General features: G+C 37.6%; 1 protein-coding gene across 7 annotated transcripts in view; it reads left to right on the forward strand.

Moving 5' to 3' along the window:
• Positions 1-15,946, forward strand: part of PDE10A (phosphodiesterase 10A) — a 591,886-nt gene that overhangs the window by 397,138 nt on the left and 178,802 nt on the right. The window lies entirely within an intron of this gene.

Here is a 15,946-nt window from a genome sequence, read left to right on the forward strand (position 1 = left end):
AATTCTTCTTGTTATTATTACTTTAAAAGTGTAGGTTATACTTCCCTTTGGTGGCTGAAATGTGTGTCCACCAATTCATTGTATATTTTGTGGCTAAGGAGCAGCATGTATTTATTTAGCATTACAACTTATCTGTATGTGGTCGCTGTTGTCCAACATTTGAGAAATCACTTTGACTTTCAGGGAACAGAGCTCAATCTCAGTCATTTGGGTACTGCTACCCTGTGGATCACGTTAATAACACTGAATTTACCTGCTACTTTTCAAAGTTGATGGCTACTTGTGTCATTAATCTAGACCAACCATCCCAACTCTAGAACCATTTCAGCCACTTCACCATCAACCAAAAAAGGGGGTTTCATCCGATTCAGCTGTCTTCAAGGCCCAAACCTTGAACTTTCTAGGGTGACTTCTGTCTTTACCGCTAGGCTGCTTACTCCTCTTCTGTTTTTACCCCATCTTCTCATTCACTGATTACTTCTTGAAGACAGCTCACTTCGCCCTCTGCACTCTGGAATGTCGTCATATTCCTCTGGCTCTTTCCAGTAGCTAACTGAATCTAGCCTTGGGCACCCATCCCTGTGTGGTCCTGCCTGGGTTATTTTGAGGTGAGTGGTCAAGTACACAGTCTGGATAATATGGTGGTTATATGTAGTTTATTGTTCTCAGTTTAAACACTCATGCATATATCTAAAATATAACTATTTCTGAAATACACTCAGCTGAAATATTTGCTAAATATAGGTCTTGTAAAGTCAGATTACATTTAAACGGCATGATTGGGTTTCTGTCAGAATTTTAAATCCTAGTATTTCTTGATATAAAATGCTTATTACTATTTTGGATGGATATTATTAAATTCACTAATCACTTAGTATGTGTGCAGATCTTTGCATGTATTCCTGTAAATATCCCTATATTCCTACTCCCTTTGAAGTAATACTGTTATTGGTACCATCTTTTGTTTGTGAGGACAAGGGGTAGGTGACTTTTTTTTTTTTTAGATTTTTTTTTTTTTTAATTTATTTATTCATGAGAGACACACACAGAGAGAGGCAGAGACACAGGCAGGGGGAGAAGCAGGCTCCATGCAGGGAGCCCGACGTGGGACTCGATCCCGGGACTCCAGGATCACGCCCTGGGCCGAAGGCAGGCGCTAAACCCCTGAGCTATCCAGGGATCCCGGTAGGTGACTTTCTTAAGGAACATGGCCTGTATATTAGCCTGCATCTGCTAACTTAGAACCTGGAGAACCAGGGTATGCTGTCTTCCACCAGGTAACTTTGGGTTTACAACTGAATTTGAGTTAAAGAGGTGAGAGACTTAAATCCTTTATACTGCATAACCCTCCATTTTAGACTTTACTTTGAAGGTATAGTTTTCTCAGTCCTGGGAAGGGTGAATTTTGGTGTATTTAAGGTAATTCTTTTAGTTTTACTTGAAAAATCATTGTTTTCATCCTTATCACTTTGAGCAGCCTAGGTTTTTATTTGGCGTTCTCAGTTAAAGAAGCTTTCATTGATGTTCTCAGCCAAGGGAAGAGACTTAATTTTATTTTGGCTTAGAAATACAGCAGTGTGTGATTTGCCTTCTGATATGTGCAAATTACGAATGTTAGAAACAGTGTCTTCTCTGCAAGGAAAGCACCCCTCAGCTGTTAATTCAAGTGGAATAAATAATCATTTATGTAGGTCAGAATCCTGGCAGTAACTCATTCAAGGTTCATTACGCGACTTCTTTTTAGGTCATAGACAAATCTTCTCTCAGTGTACTCCGGTAGGAAGAAATTGTTTAGGTAAGATAGAAGGCAAGAATAATTATTATAATGCATTAACTTTTTTCTCAACTTTATTGAGATATTATGTGTAATTGTGAGTGTACAACTTGATCTCACATGTGTAAATATTGAGAAATGATTACCACAAGGAGGTTAGTTGAGACTGTCATCCTCCACCTTTTTGTGTGTGGTGATAACTTTTAAGGTCTATCCTCTTAACAACTTTCTTTTTTTTTTTATTTATTTATGATAGTCATACAGAGGGAGAGAGAGAGAGAGAGAGAGAGAGAGAGAGAGAGAGAGGCAGAGACACAGGCAGAGGGAGAAGCAGGCTCCACGCACCGGGAGCCCGACGTGGGATTCGATCCCGGGTCTCCAGGATCGCGCCCTGGGCCAAAGGCAGGCGCCAAACCGCTGCGCCACCCAGGGATCCCCTCTTGACAACTTTCAACTGTATAATACAGTATTATTAACTATAGTCACCAGGCTGTACATTAGATTCCCAGAGTTTATTCATCTTATAACTAGAAGTTTGTACTCCCACCAACACCTCTGCTTATTCCCCTTCCCCCAACTTCTGGCAACTACTGTTCTATTCTCTATTTATTTGAATTTGGCTTTTTTAGATTCTACATATAAATGACATCATAGAGTATTTATCTTTCTCTGTCTGACTTATGTAAATTAGCATAATGTCCTAAAGGTCCATTGCTGTTGTCACAAAAGGCAGGAATTCCTTCTTTTTTTTTTTTTTTTTAAATGGCTGAATAACATTCCTGTGTGTGTAGTGTGTGTGCTCATACACACCACAATTTGATTCATTGATCTGTTGATGACACTTAGGTTGTTTCCATGTCTTGGCTGTTATGAATAATGCTACAGTGACGATGGGGGTGCATATATCTCTTCAAGATAGTGATTTAATTTCCTTCAGATGTATACCCAGAAGTAGGATTGCTGGGATCATGCCAAGAACCTCCATAGTGTTTTCCACAGTAGCTGCATCAATTTACATTCCCACCAACCGTGCATGAGGGTTCCTTTTTTTTTCCCAACACTTGTTATTTCTTGTTTTGATGATAGTTATTCTAACGTGTATGAGGTGACATCTCATTGTGGTTTTGATTTGCATTTTCCTGATGATTTGGTGATGTTGATCATCCTTTTCTTTTTAATTCAAGTATAATTAACATACACTGTTATATTAGTTTCAGGTGTAGAGTATAGTGATTCAACAATTCTATATATTTCTTAGTGCTTATCACCATGTGTCCTCTTAGTCCCCTCATTCTCCCACCCCCACTCCCTCTGTTGACCACCAGTTTGTTCTCTGTATTGAGGAGTCTCTGTCTCGTTTTTTTTTTTCTTTGTACTTAAATTCCACATATGAGTGAAATCCTACTGTATTTGTCTTTCTCTGAGACTTTTTTTTATGTATCAGACTCCCAGTTTTATGTGTTCTTTGGGAAAATATTCAAGTCCTTTGCTCATTTTTAAAATTGGATTTATTTTTTTGCTTTTGAGTTGTATGGATTCCTTATATATCTTGGGTATTAATCCCTTATTCAGCTAGTTGGCAAAAATTTTCTCTTATTCCATAGGTTGTCTTTTTGTTTTGCTGATTGTTTCTTTTAATATGCAGAAGCTCTTTAGTTTGATGTAGTCCTGCTTGTTTATTTTTTCTTTTGTTGCTTGTGCTGTTGGTGCTCTGTCCAAAAAAAATCATTGCCAAGACCAAAGTCAAGGAACTTTTTCCATGTTTTTTCTTATAGTTTCAGGTCTTAAGTCTTTAATCCATATTGAGTTAATTTTTGTTAGTGGTGTAAAATTAGGGTCCAGTTTTATTTTTCTGTATATGTTGTTCAGTTTTTGCAGCACTGAGGAGACTGTCTTGTCATTGGGTCTTACAGGCTCCCTTGTCAATTCTTGACTGACTGCATATGTGAGGGTGTATTTATGGGCTCTCAGCTCTGTCCCATTGGTCTGTGTATCTGTTTTAATGCCAGCACCAAACTGTGTTGATGACTGTACTTTGTGGTAAAGTTTCAAATCAGCCATCATCGTCCTTCCTCAGGATTCCCTTCGGCTCGTTGGGGTATTTTGTGGACCCTCATGAATTGTAGAATTGTTTTTCTGTTTCTGTGAAAAATAATAAGGCATTTGTTCTTAATTTTCTACGTTTTTTTTCCTCCTTGGTTGAAAATAGTGGTATCTTTGACTGTGGGCCTTGACAAAATCCAAAGAAGCAAGCAGCTTAATCTATTTGTTTTTGTTACAACTTCGGAGCCGTTTTAATGCTAATGAATCATTTACATCTGTCTCTCCTGATAACAGTGGCAAATAAAGAACTTGCCTTTTCGTTTTTGTTGTTGTTGTTTTGTTTTGTTTTTGTTTTTGTTTTTAAGAACTTTGCCTTTTTAAATAAAGAAGCCAAAAAAGAAATTACCTTTAGAGCCCACTAATCCCTTCCCTTTTCTGATAAATATTTAGGAGTAACTGCTATATAAAGCCTTATGTTCGTAAACTATGTCTACCAGCACATCATTGGAGAAAAGCTTTGGTATAAAATGTTCCATATTATATTATGCCCAAGGATATATTTCTGGAACTGGTGCTATATTATAGGTGGATTGAAGGATGTCAGAACCAGGAAAGCACATTAAAAAGAAATTCTTAATTTTTCAGAAAACAATATAGACATTAAGCTGTTTGGATGGAAAAAGAAACATGAAAGTAGTACTAAAGAAATAAATCCCAAGGAAGGAAGGGAATTTGAGTGGGAGCAGTGGGCTACTGAGAGGGAGGAGTCTTTTGCTTGGACATTTGCTCTCCAGCTTGAAGCATCTGTGACCTTGCAGGACTGGGCAGTTTCCACCAAATCTATCTACACATCTGTGAAATCACATGAAACAAAGAATGACTCATTGATTAATTCATCTAATGGTGATGGTCATGTGTTGGGGGTTTCTAAGACTACTTTAAAGTTTGGTAATTTGTTAGGAAGACTTCAGGACACAAGAAATCCGTTAAGATTTCTTACAGCAAAAGACGATCCAGTGCAAAATCAGTGAAGGGAAAAGCACATGAGGTAAAGACCAGGGGGACCTGACATATACATCCAGTACTCCTCTCTCACAGTGAAGCCACACAGGAAGCTCTTAATTCCCCCAGCAACAATTGTGACAACACTTGCGAAGTGCTACCTACCAGGAAAACTCATTAGAGACTTCATACGCCGTGTTTTTACTGTAGCTGATTACATAGGCACCCTCTGCCTGTTACTGTCCCGAGGAAAACAGGCATTTGGCATAAACCACACTGCACAAGCAGCCTAGCACCGTGCTCCACTAGACCACTTCAGAGCTGAGTTCCCAGGTGTCAGCCCAGGGTCAGCCCTGCAAGCAAGCAGCCTCTCAGAGGACAGTGGTCTCAGGGCCTATGTGTGTTAAGTCTTTTCTGCACAGACCCAGGGATTGTGCTACGTGGACAGTGGTGAAAGATCAGTCACTGCCCTCAGGGAGCCTGCAGTCTCTTTGGAGAGGCTAAAGTTTAATAAGATCACACTCAGTAAATGGAAGATGTCACTGTAGGAGGAGTATTTGGAATGTAGGAGTAGGCTACAATGGAATGTAGGAGTAGAAGCATGATAGGACGTGGCAGGGGATGTAGAACATGTGGTTAGTGAGGAATGTGCTTTTAAATTGGCTGGATGTCTTACTTAGCCAAGTGAAGAGAGAGTCCAGGCAAACAGCAGCAAAGTCCATGGATGGGGTAAGGGCTCATCACTTTTGAGAAAATATAGGAAAATGGTATAAGGGAGAGTGGAGTCTCAGCTTAGACTTCTTCAGGTCTAGCCCATGACTCAGGCCATTTCGTCCACCGTCTAGTCAGAGCCTCAGATTGAGCAGTCAGGAGTTTGAGTTTCTAATTTGAATTACAATGTGTAATAAAGTTCCAAATTGGGAGGTAATACTGGTTGGTGGTGATCCAGTTAAAGTATATTAAGCTCAGACAGGAGAAAGGGTCAGAAACAAGGGCAATTTCAACTTGAAGAGATGAGTGTTTAGGCTTGTATCTTTGTTTCCACCTTCAATATTGCCTTTGTGGCCAATAGAAAACTAATCTAATAACTTGTCTTTGCGCATTTTCCTTTCTTAGAGTCCCAGGATTATAATTTATTTCCAGGTGCACCTCGCTTCATTGTCCTTCACTTTATTGCACTTCACAGATAATGCATTTGTTTGTTTTATACATTGAAGGTTTGTGGCAACCTCGTATCAAGCAACCTCGTATCTTTGTGTCTCTGTGCCACATTTTGGTAATTCTTTCAGTATTTCAAACTTTTTCATCTCAGTGACCTGTGATGTTACTACTATAGTTGTCTTGGGGCACCATGAACTGTGCCCGTATAATATGGCAAACTTCACTGATAAATGTATTTTCTGACTGCTTCACTGACTAGCCATTCCCTGTCTCTTTTCCTCTCTTTGAGCCTCCTTATTTCCTGAAACACAGCAATACTGAAATCAGGCCAGTTAATAACTCTAGTGGCCTCGTAGTGCTCATGTGAAAAAAAGAGCCTCATGTCTCTCACTTTAAATCAAAAGGTAGAAATGATCAAGCTTCCTGAGGGAGACATGTTGAGAGCCAAGATGGGCCAAAAGCTAGGCCTCTTGTACCAGTTGGCCAAGTTGTGAAATCAAAAGAAAAGTTCTTGAGTGAAATTAAAAGTGCTACTCCAGTAAACATGCAAATGATAAGAAAGTAAAACAACCTTATTGCTGATGCAGAGAACGTTCTAGTAGTCTGGATAGATCAAATTATCCACAACATTCTCTTAGACTAGTGCCAGTCCAGAGCAAGGTCTTAGTTCTCTTCACTTCTATGAAGGCTGGGAGAGGTGGGGAAGCTGCAGAAGAAAAGTTTGAAGCTGGCAGAGGTGGGTTCCAGAGTTTTAAGGAAAGAAGCTGTCTCTGTAACATCAAAGTGTAAGATGAAGCATCATGTGCTGATGAAGAATTCTCCAGAAGACCTAGCTAGGATAATTAGCAACAGATTTTCAATGTAAATGAAACAGGCTTCTATTGGAAGAAGATGCCATCTTGGATTTTCATAACAGAAAGTCAGTGCCGGGCTTCAGAGCTTCAAAGGGAGGGCAGACTCTTGTTGGGAGTTAATGCTGCTGGTGATTTTACATTGAAATCTGTGCTCAGTTACTGTTCCAAAAATCATAGTGTTGTGGTATTGTTGAGTACGATGGTCAAGAAATAAATCCTGAGACATTTTATGGTGTAACTGAGCAGATTTATTTAAGTAGCATGAGGACAGGCCCTGAGGGCAGATGGAAATGCACTTGTGCTGTTTGGAGTTCGTGGTTCTCTGTGTCATGCTCCAGCAGGAGGGCATGTGCAGGGAGCATTAGATCACGAATGTCTTCCAGTTTCTACTCGTAGGACTCCTTTCACGAGATTTCTCTGGTGCTTGTCATCCATTTCAGTATTAACTATTGGTGAGATTTACAGGCAGTCATGGGACCCAGTAAGGATGTAGCAACCAGCACGTATTCGATCCTTCTCAGCCTTCTGGGCTAATGGTGAATGTTTTTCTGCTTTTTTCCTCCCTCATCAATAGGGCCCTTCAGAATTGTGCTAAATCTACTTTGCCTGTGTTCTATAAAAGGAAAAACAACCTGGATGACAACACATCTGTTTACAACATGGTTTACTGAATATTTTAAGCCCACTGTTGAGACCTATGGCTCAGAGAAAAAAATAATTTTTATTTATTTTTTTTAAGATTTTATTTATTCACGAGAGAGGCAGAGACATAGAGGGAGAAGCAGACTCATTGTGGGGAGCCTAATGTCAGACTTGATACTGGGATCACACCCTCAGCCAAAGGCACTCAACCACTGAGCCACCCAGGCATCCCGAGTAAAAAGATTTTTAAAAAAATATTACTGTTCATTGACAGTATACCTGGTCACTCAAGGGCTCTGATGGAGAAGTATAACGAAATTAATGTTGTTTTCATGCCTGCTAACATAACATCTGTTCTACAGCCCATGGATCAAGGAGTGATTTTGACTTTCAAGTCTTATTATTTTAGGAAAATACATTCCCTGAGACTATAGTTGCCATAGATAGTGATTCCTCTGATGGGTGTGGGCAAAGTAAATTGAAAACCTTAGGTAAGGAATTCACCATTCTGGGGGCCATTAAGAATATTTGTGATTCACGAAAAGAGACCAAAATACCAAAATTAACAGGAGTTTAGAAGAAGTTGATTGTAACCATCTTGGATGACTTTGAGAGGTTCAAGACTTCAGTGGAGTCACTCCAGATGTGGTGGAAACAGCAAGAAAATGAGGATTAGAAGAGAAGTTTAAAGATGGGACTGAGCTGCCACCATCTCATGATCGGACTTTAGTGGATGAGGAACTGCTTCTTTAGATGAGCAGAGAATCTGGTTTCTGAAGATTGGATTTGTTCCTGATGAAGATACTGCAAAGATTGTTGAAATGACAACAAAGGACTTAGAACATGGCATAAACTTAGTTCGCAAAGCACCAGCAGAGTTTGAGAGGATTGACTCAAATTTTGAAAGAAGTTCTTCTGTGGTAGGTTGCTATTAAACAGAACTGAATACTGCAGAAAAATCATCTGTGAAAGGGAGAATCAATGGATGTGGCAAACTTCGTTGTTGTCTTATTTTTAAAAAATTGGTACAACTACCCTTGCCTTCAGCAACCACCACTCTGATCAGCCAGTAGCCATCAATGTCGAGGCAAGAAGATGATGACTCGATGAAAGCTCAGAAAATGGTTCTCATTTTTTGTCAATAAAGCATTTTTTATCTATTTTTTTAAGAAAATATTTTTTAATTAAGGTACATACCTTGTGTTTTTAGACATAATGCTAACTGCACTCTCAACAGCCTACAGTATAGTCTAAATATGACAGTTATAAGCACCGGAAGTAAAAAAAAATTACTTGATTCATTTTATTGTGATATTTGTTTTGTTATGATGGTCTGGAACCAAACCCTCAATTTCTCCAACATAGGCCTGTAATTAAAATTGCAGAGACATCAGATTTTTCTCATATCTGTGATTTCATAATAATACTATTTTTTTTTTTTTTGGTTGCTCACCTATAGGAGAATGCTACTGAACCAACTCACTGTGAAAACTGGTAAATAAGAGGACAAATTAAGCATTTATTCTGTCTTATTTATATGAGTAAACAGTTGATGAAGCAAAGTTTCTCTTTGTAATATTTCAGCTAATAAATGAAGATGGCATTACAGAATTAGGAAACCACTATGACGAGCCCTAGTGAATTAGTAAGTGCTGGATCATAGATGCTGCTAATGTCACAAACAGAGAGACAGCAGATGGTATAAACCTTTTGACAGAAGAACACAGTACCACTTTAAAACTTGCTTACCCACCTCCAGATCCAACCTCAATTTGTTCAGGTCTCTAGATCTAATTTCAGTCTTGAGGAAATGCACAGGGCAGATAAACGTGGTAAGCACCACCACAGGGATACAGTCAGAAAAACACAGACTGTAGAAAAGCAGAGAACAAAAGATATGTTTTCTTCAATAACACAGTATAATGGGGAAAACAGAAGAGATAGAGGGGAACTTATTGGATAAAAGAGACCTAGGAAAAATACCACACAACTTCAGCTGCAGCATATAGACCTTATCTGAGTCTGAGTTCATTTATCCTATAAAAAAACGTTGAATAATAGAAACATTTGGATGTTGATGGTGTTAAAACTAATGATTAATTTCTCTGTGGATGTAGTAATAATATTTGTGGTTAGAATAGTTCCTCTTGTTTAGAGATACACATTGACATGTATGAATGTATTGAAATGATGTATGAGATTGTTCCAAAATCAGCTAAGAAGGGAGTGGGTGGAGGTGGGGGGCACAAATGGAAAATATTGGTTATGAGTTGATTATTGTTGAAGCTGAGTGTAGAGGACACGAGAGTCCATTAGGTTTGTGTGGTTTTACAAGAAGTTTAAATTTATACACACACACACAATCTCCATCGGAAAAAATTGAATATATGTGTTGTGTGTATGCAAAAGGGCAGTGTGCCATTGTGTTATATTATCAGAAGAGTGCAAGATTTCTGCTGAGATGGGAGAAAGTAGCCTCATGTTCCCAGGTTTAAAAAAAAAAAAAAGATGAAAAGTGAATGATTGATACTACCATTTTGTCGCTGGTATTTTGCATTAAAACAGATTGAAACACAAATGGAGTTAATCTTTTTCATTGCCACCCCATGGTCCAGTAATAAGTTATTGAAGTAGGAGGTATTGCTGTGGCTTTTATCTATTTCTTGAAAAGATTACTCAACATCAAAATGAAGCTGTTCTTATCTGTTCCACAGGTTGTTGGCTCAGTTACTAGACACAGAATTAATTGTCTTGACAAAAATATTTATCAGTCTTTATTTTGCCCTTTGTTATAGGCCTTCAGGTTCAGTGCTGAATCTAACCATGACATATGCCACTCTGCTGTTTTTACTTTGGTTTTATTTAGATTGTAATCCTTCATGGCATTTTCAGTGGGCATTGTGAAAATAATGAGTTTCATCCAACTGTCTGTAACTCCGTCTGCTCATTCAGCCTGTCAGTATCCTGTGTTTCCCTTCTGTCATCTGCAGCTTTGACCCAGCATCCCTGCACATGTGGGAAAATGAAATAAATGCTGCATGGATGAGAGAATGTAGCTTATTAGTAGAAATGAAGTATTTTTAAATACATTGTTTTAAATGTACAGGTTACCTTGGAATCTGTATGATTGTTGTATGGATTTTTGGTGGCAGATTTTTAATCACTGGGTGCTATCGTGTGTTAATGACAACTCTCAAGGAAACTGCTAAGTCCTTTTTTTTTTTCTTTGACATAAACAAAATGTATAGGCCATTAGAAGCTATGGAAGCATTAAACCAAAGTCAGACAAAAACAAAAGATGCCTGTTTCATCATCTATACATGCACCACTTTCCAAGAGTGTGGATGATTGTTATTTCAATATTCTAATTCTGGGTTGGCCCTGTATTGGCCTTACAGGCTCTTTGCAAAACCAGATGTAAAAATAAGAGGTAAAGGTAGATAACATGACAGAGAAAAAGCGAGAGAGATTGTTTTTGATGGCTAAGGACGTTGAGCACACATTAAATGAACATCACACATTAAATGCTAAAATAAAAATAGAAGTTTTAGGGGTGCCTGGCTGGTTCAATTGGTGTAGTGTGCAAGTCTTGATCTTGGGGTTGTGAGTTTGAGCCCCATATTGGGTGTAGAGATTACTTAAAAATTAAACCTTTTTAAAAAATGGAAATTTTGGAACATTTGGAGTTTTAGAGAAGTGAAAAGTTACAAGCCTGTTATTTGAGCCTCTAGACAAATGCAAGAATATTGGCTTCATACAGGTAAAAAAAAAAAAAAAATGGCATTTTGGTACTATTATTAAATGTACCAGGCAAAAATGCTATCTATGGATTACCTTATTGAATTATTCTAATGACCTTGTGTGATAGATAGTGTTATTATTCCCATTCCCACTCAGATATCATTCCCATACATATAAGAAGCCAGATTTAGAGAGAGAAGGTGCTTTGCCCAGGTTCATCCTCAGGTCATTAGATGAGATGAAGAAACTTTTAATTACCTTTGCCTGTACTTTTAATTACCAGGTCAGAATGCCTCTTCCTACCCTTCTCTTGTTGAAGGAGATAATGATTTTCTTGCAATATGGATAGTAATTTGGGAAGAAAATTATATCTTCTGAGACATTTGAGATATAAAACTGTGATAATACTCTTTAGAATTCTAAATAGAGTTTACAACCAAAATGGTGTATTTGGCATTTCATTCTCTTCTACATACTTGAATCCAAGATTTAATTAATTTTTTTAGTCTTGAAGTTTACTTAGACATCATAACTCATTTATGACTCAATTGATCTTTAAAATTTTAGTTTTGTGTAATTTATACAAAGTAAGTGTCAAGGAGTGGGGAATTATGCTCTGCCTTCCGGAGGGCAGAGTTTCTACGTACATTATTTGGAATTCTGAGTGGGATATTTGTTCTTCTCTTTTTATTTAAGTCATTTATTTATATCAGTGTGGACTCCTGGATTATCTTCATCCATTCAGACTGCTATAACAAAATACCACAGGCTGGGTGGCTTATAAACAACAGAAATGTATTTCTCACGTTCCTGAGGCTGGGAAGTCTAAGGTCATTGCACTTGCTTGGTTGGGTGAGGGCCTTGTTTTAGGTCACAGACATTCTGTATCCTCACATGGTAGAAGGGGTCTGGGGATCCCTGGAGCCTCCTTTATAAAACACTAATCCCATTGGTAAGGGTTCTGCCCTCATGATGTAAGCATTTCCCTGAGGCTCTATCTATTAATGCTATTTCCTTTGGGAATTAGAATTTTCACATGTGAATTTGGAGGGGCAGGGCACAAACATTTAGACCACAGCATGGATATTATTTTACTCTTTGAATTATAATTGGATTATATTGTGTTACTCAAATGGTTCCATGTGTGAATCATTGAGAGCTCTTTCAATCAACTTTTGTATCCTTTTGGCATATGTCATCATTTTGTGTAATTGTAATTAAAACGCTCTCTCTCTCTCTCTCTCTCACACACACACACACACACACACACTTAGCACTTCCTTACTCTATGGAAATGTGATGCTCCAAATCATCTTAAATATTTTGTGTACTTGTCCTAGACTCAGCCATTTCTCCAAGGAGCTGTGGTACCTTTTATTGGAGAGTACTATTAGAAACCAAGATCTTGGTGCTCCATATACTTGTTGGTACTGGCATACTATTGGCATGTTGTTGCTTGTAGGTCCTCTCGGCTAACATAACAAGGAAATGTATGTGTGTACTGACCTGAGTATATGCATAGTGTATCTGCCGGTATTTCAATATGTAACCATCTGTATCAGTGTTACGTTAAATGTGAGTTCATACTGACATCAAACTCTAATCCGTTACCCTTATTGATTGTTCTAGACTCCTTTGGCTTATTTATAACATCATGCTCTGCCATTGAGAAGCCTCATTCCCACCATCTACTTATTTAATTGCTTGATTTCAGTATAAGTGAATAGTGGCTTGAGAATTGTTAAGCTCTACCTGCCGTGAGATAACTTTATCAATAGAGTACAATGATTCCGTGGAATTTCTTACAGATTCCATTCATATCTAAAGTTGCTTAGGTCAGCACCTTAGCCCCCACCTCCTTCAGTGAGGTGGTGTTATACGTTGGTGATTCATTTAGATTCTTCTGCCATAGCCTGCCATAGCCTGCCATAGCCTGCCTCCATTCTAGGGTAGCCTGACTTTCTAAATGATCTCTTAAAATTTTACATCTATGGGTTTTACAAATACATGGTGTCACTTACTCAACATTATAATATTTTATGGGATAGTTTCACAACCCTAAAGTATGACCTGTGGTTCACGCATTGTCTTTCTCCCCTGCCCTTTGAACACTTGGCAACCACTGATCTTTTCTCTCTATCGCTATAGTTCGCCTTTTCCAGAATGTTGTATAATTACAATTGCACAATATACAGCCTTTTCATAGTAGCTTTTTACACTTAGCAGTATGCATTTAAGCCTAATCCATGGTTTTTAATGGCTCATTAGCTCATTTCTTTTTTTTTTTTTTAAAGAGTTTTATTCATTTATCAGAGAGAGAGATCCAAAGGGAGATGCTTAACCAACTGAGCCATCTGGGTGCCCCTCATTAGCTCATTTCTCTTTATTGCTAAATAATATTTAATTGTATGGGTATGCCACAACTTGTGTTTGATTGTTAGGTCATATGGTAAGATTATAGTTAGCTTTATTAGAAACTACCAGTCTTCCAACGTGACTGCCATTTTGCATTCATATTAGCAGTAAATGTCAGTTCTTAGATTTTAGCCATTCTAGTAGGTATGTAGTGGAGTTTCAGTTTTGTTTTAACTTCAATTCACTAATGACAGATGAACATCTTTTCATATACTTATCATATTTGTACCTTTTCTGATAAAATGTCTGTTCAGATCTTTGACTCTTTTTTAATTGGATTGTAATCTTCTTGTTGAGTTTTAAGTGTTCTTTGTATATTTTAGATACAAGTCCTTTAAGCTGATACATAATATGACAAATAGGACTTGTATAAACGTACTAAGATGAAATGAGATGGCAAGGGGTATGATTCAATTATGACTTTGTATTTCTGGCCTGGGTCTCTGGGAAAAGGAAAGAGTAAAGCTGAGAGTTGAGATCACTTTGGGAAGAAGTGGGATGGAGATGACTCATTTAGTTTTGAGTCAAGATGGAAGAGTATCCAACGACTGGAGATCAAAAATATATTACGATTCCTGATTCAGATTTTGTTGTCATCATAGATTAATGAAAAGAAAGCAGAGGTAAGGAGCAGATAGGAAGTTAAGATAAGAACAGAGTTATGTCACAAAAGTGATAAAGTTTTAAGGAGGAATGAAATGTCGATTATGAACCCGCTCTGAAGGACTGAAGGACATGCTTGAAGGGAGTATGAAATTGGCATCGTTTGTCTTTTTGAAGATCAAATCAGCTATTAGTTTACTTTAGCATCCTGTGCCTTTTGTATCTGAGGGATAATTTACCCTGTCAGGACAACTGTCTCTTACTTTATTCAGTCTTTTATTTTTAGCACCTTGTAGAATTTCTCAGATTTAATTTTACATCACTGGAGCTCTTGTCATGTGAACACAGACAGGGGTCTTATTCTTCTTTTATCTAATACAACTATGTAATTATATATTCATCTTTATTTATCTACTAGTTTAAATTGTGGAAATACTGAATTTGTTGAAAAAAATTATTTGCCTTCTCTTTTTTTTTTTTTTTTTTTTATTTGCCTTCTCAACTGTACCATTCTGTTGGAAGAATCGAAACAGTTGTGATTTTAGTCCCCAGCAGAATTAATTAACACGTGTTAGTTCTGTGGCTTGTTTAGTGGTGGGAACATGCGGCCTATTCCCTAGAGTCATAAAGATATGCTTCCTTTTCTTCTCTCTGCCTCTGAAAGGACAATTTTCTACCTCCTTTTTTTTTTTTTTTTTCTTTACCTGACTATCCCCAAGGATGGTAATTTACTGAGTAATTCACACAGAGGCTATAACAGTAAAAATAATTACCATCACAGAGTAATAATTATTGATAGTCTGTTTGTGATTTACAGTTGTTTAATGAATGGCCTACTAACATGAAGCGCCAATTTCAAAACATAATTTTGTATGTTCAACATGAAAATATGTAAAAGTACTTTGTTTGAAAATCCTATATATATTCAACAGTTGTTATTAGACTGAAAAATTATTTCAGTGAAACTGACTACATACATGGAATACCAGTGAGCAAATGTCAATTGCTCTGAGCTGATTAATGGTTGTATCATTGGATTCAGTGCCCCTGGGAGAAAATAGAATTTATGCTGTAAACAATGAAAGAGAAGAATCTATTCAGTAAACATTGTTTTACCACCTAAAATGCACCAATAAACAATGAAAGATAAGAATCTAGACAGTAAACATTGTTTTACCACCTAAAATGCATCGTTTTAGCACCTAAAATTCTCCTGTTTGCCCCTCTGACTTTGAAAATTAAAGCTCTGGTGACTGCAAATGGGAAGATCTGAGTACTTTGTAAGGCTTACCTGTACCACTTGGGAGCACAGCATTGGCTCCAGGACAACCCTGGGATTTGCTGTTGAAAGACAGCTGTGTAATATGATGGACTATCTGTAGTTTAAAATTGCTAAAGTTTTAACCTTTGACGTTTTTACTATTTTTCATAGTGGTAAAATATATATAACATAAAATTTGTCATTTTAACCATTTCAAGTATATAATTCAGTGGCAGTAATTATCCTCACAGCATGGACTGTGACCATTATTACCTCTGTCCACTTCTCAAACTTGGCCTTCACCCAAAACAGAATTCTGTCCCTATTAAGTAATGATTCCACATTCTGCCCCGCTGTGATCGGCTCTATCTCTGTGAAGTTGCCTATTCTACGTAATTTCATATAAGTGAAATTGTATAAGAGTCATCCTTCATCTCTGGCTTTGTTTCC

The sequence above is a fragment of the Vulpes vulpes genome, chromosome 1 (genome assembly GCF_048418805.1).
Source record: "Vulpes vulpes isolate BD-2025 chromosome 1, VulVul3, whole genome shotgun sequence".
NCBI lineage: Eukaryota > Metazoa > Chordata > Mammalia > Carnivora > Canidae > Vulpes > Vulpes vulpes.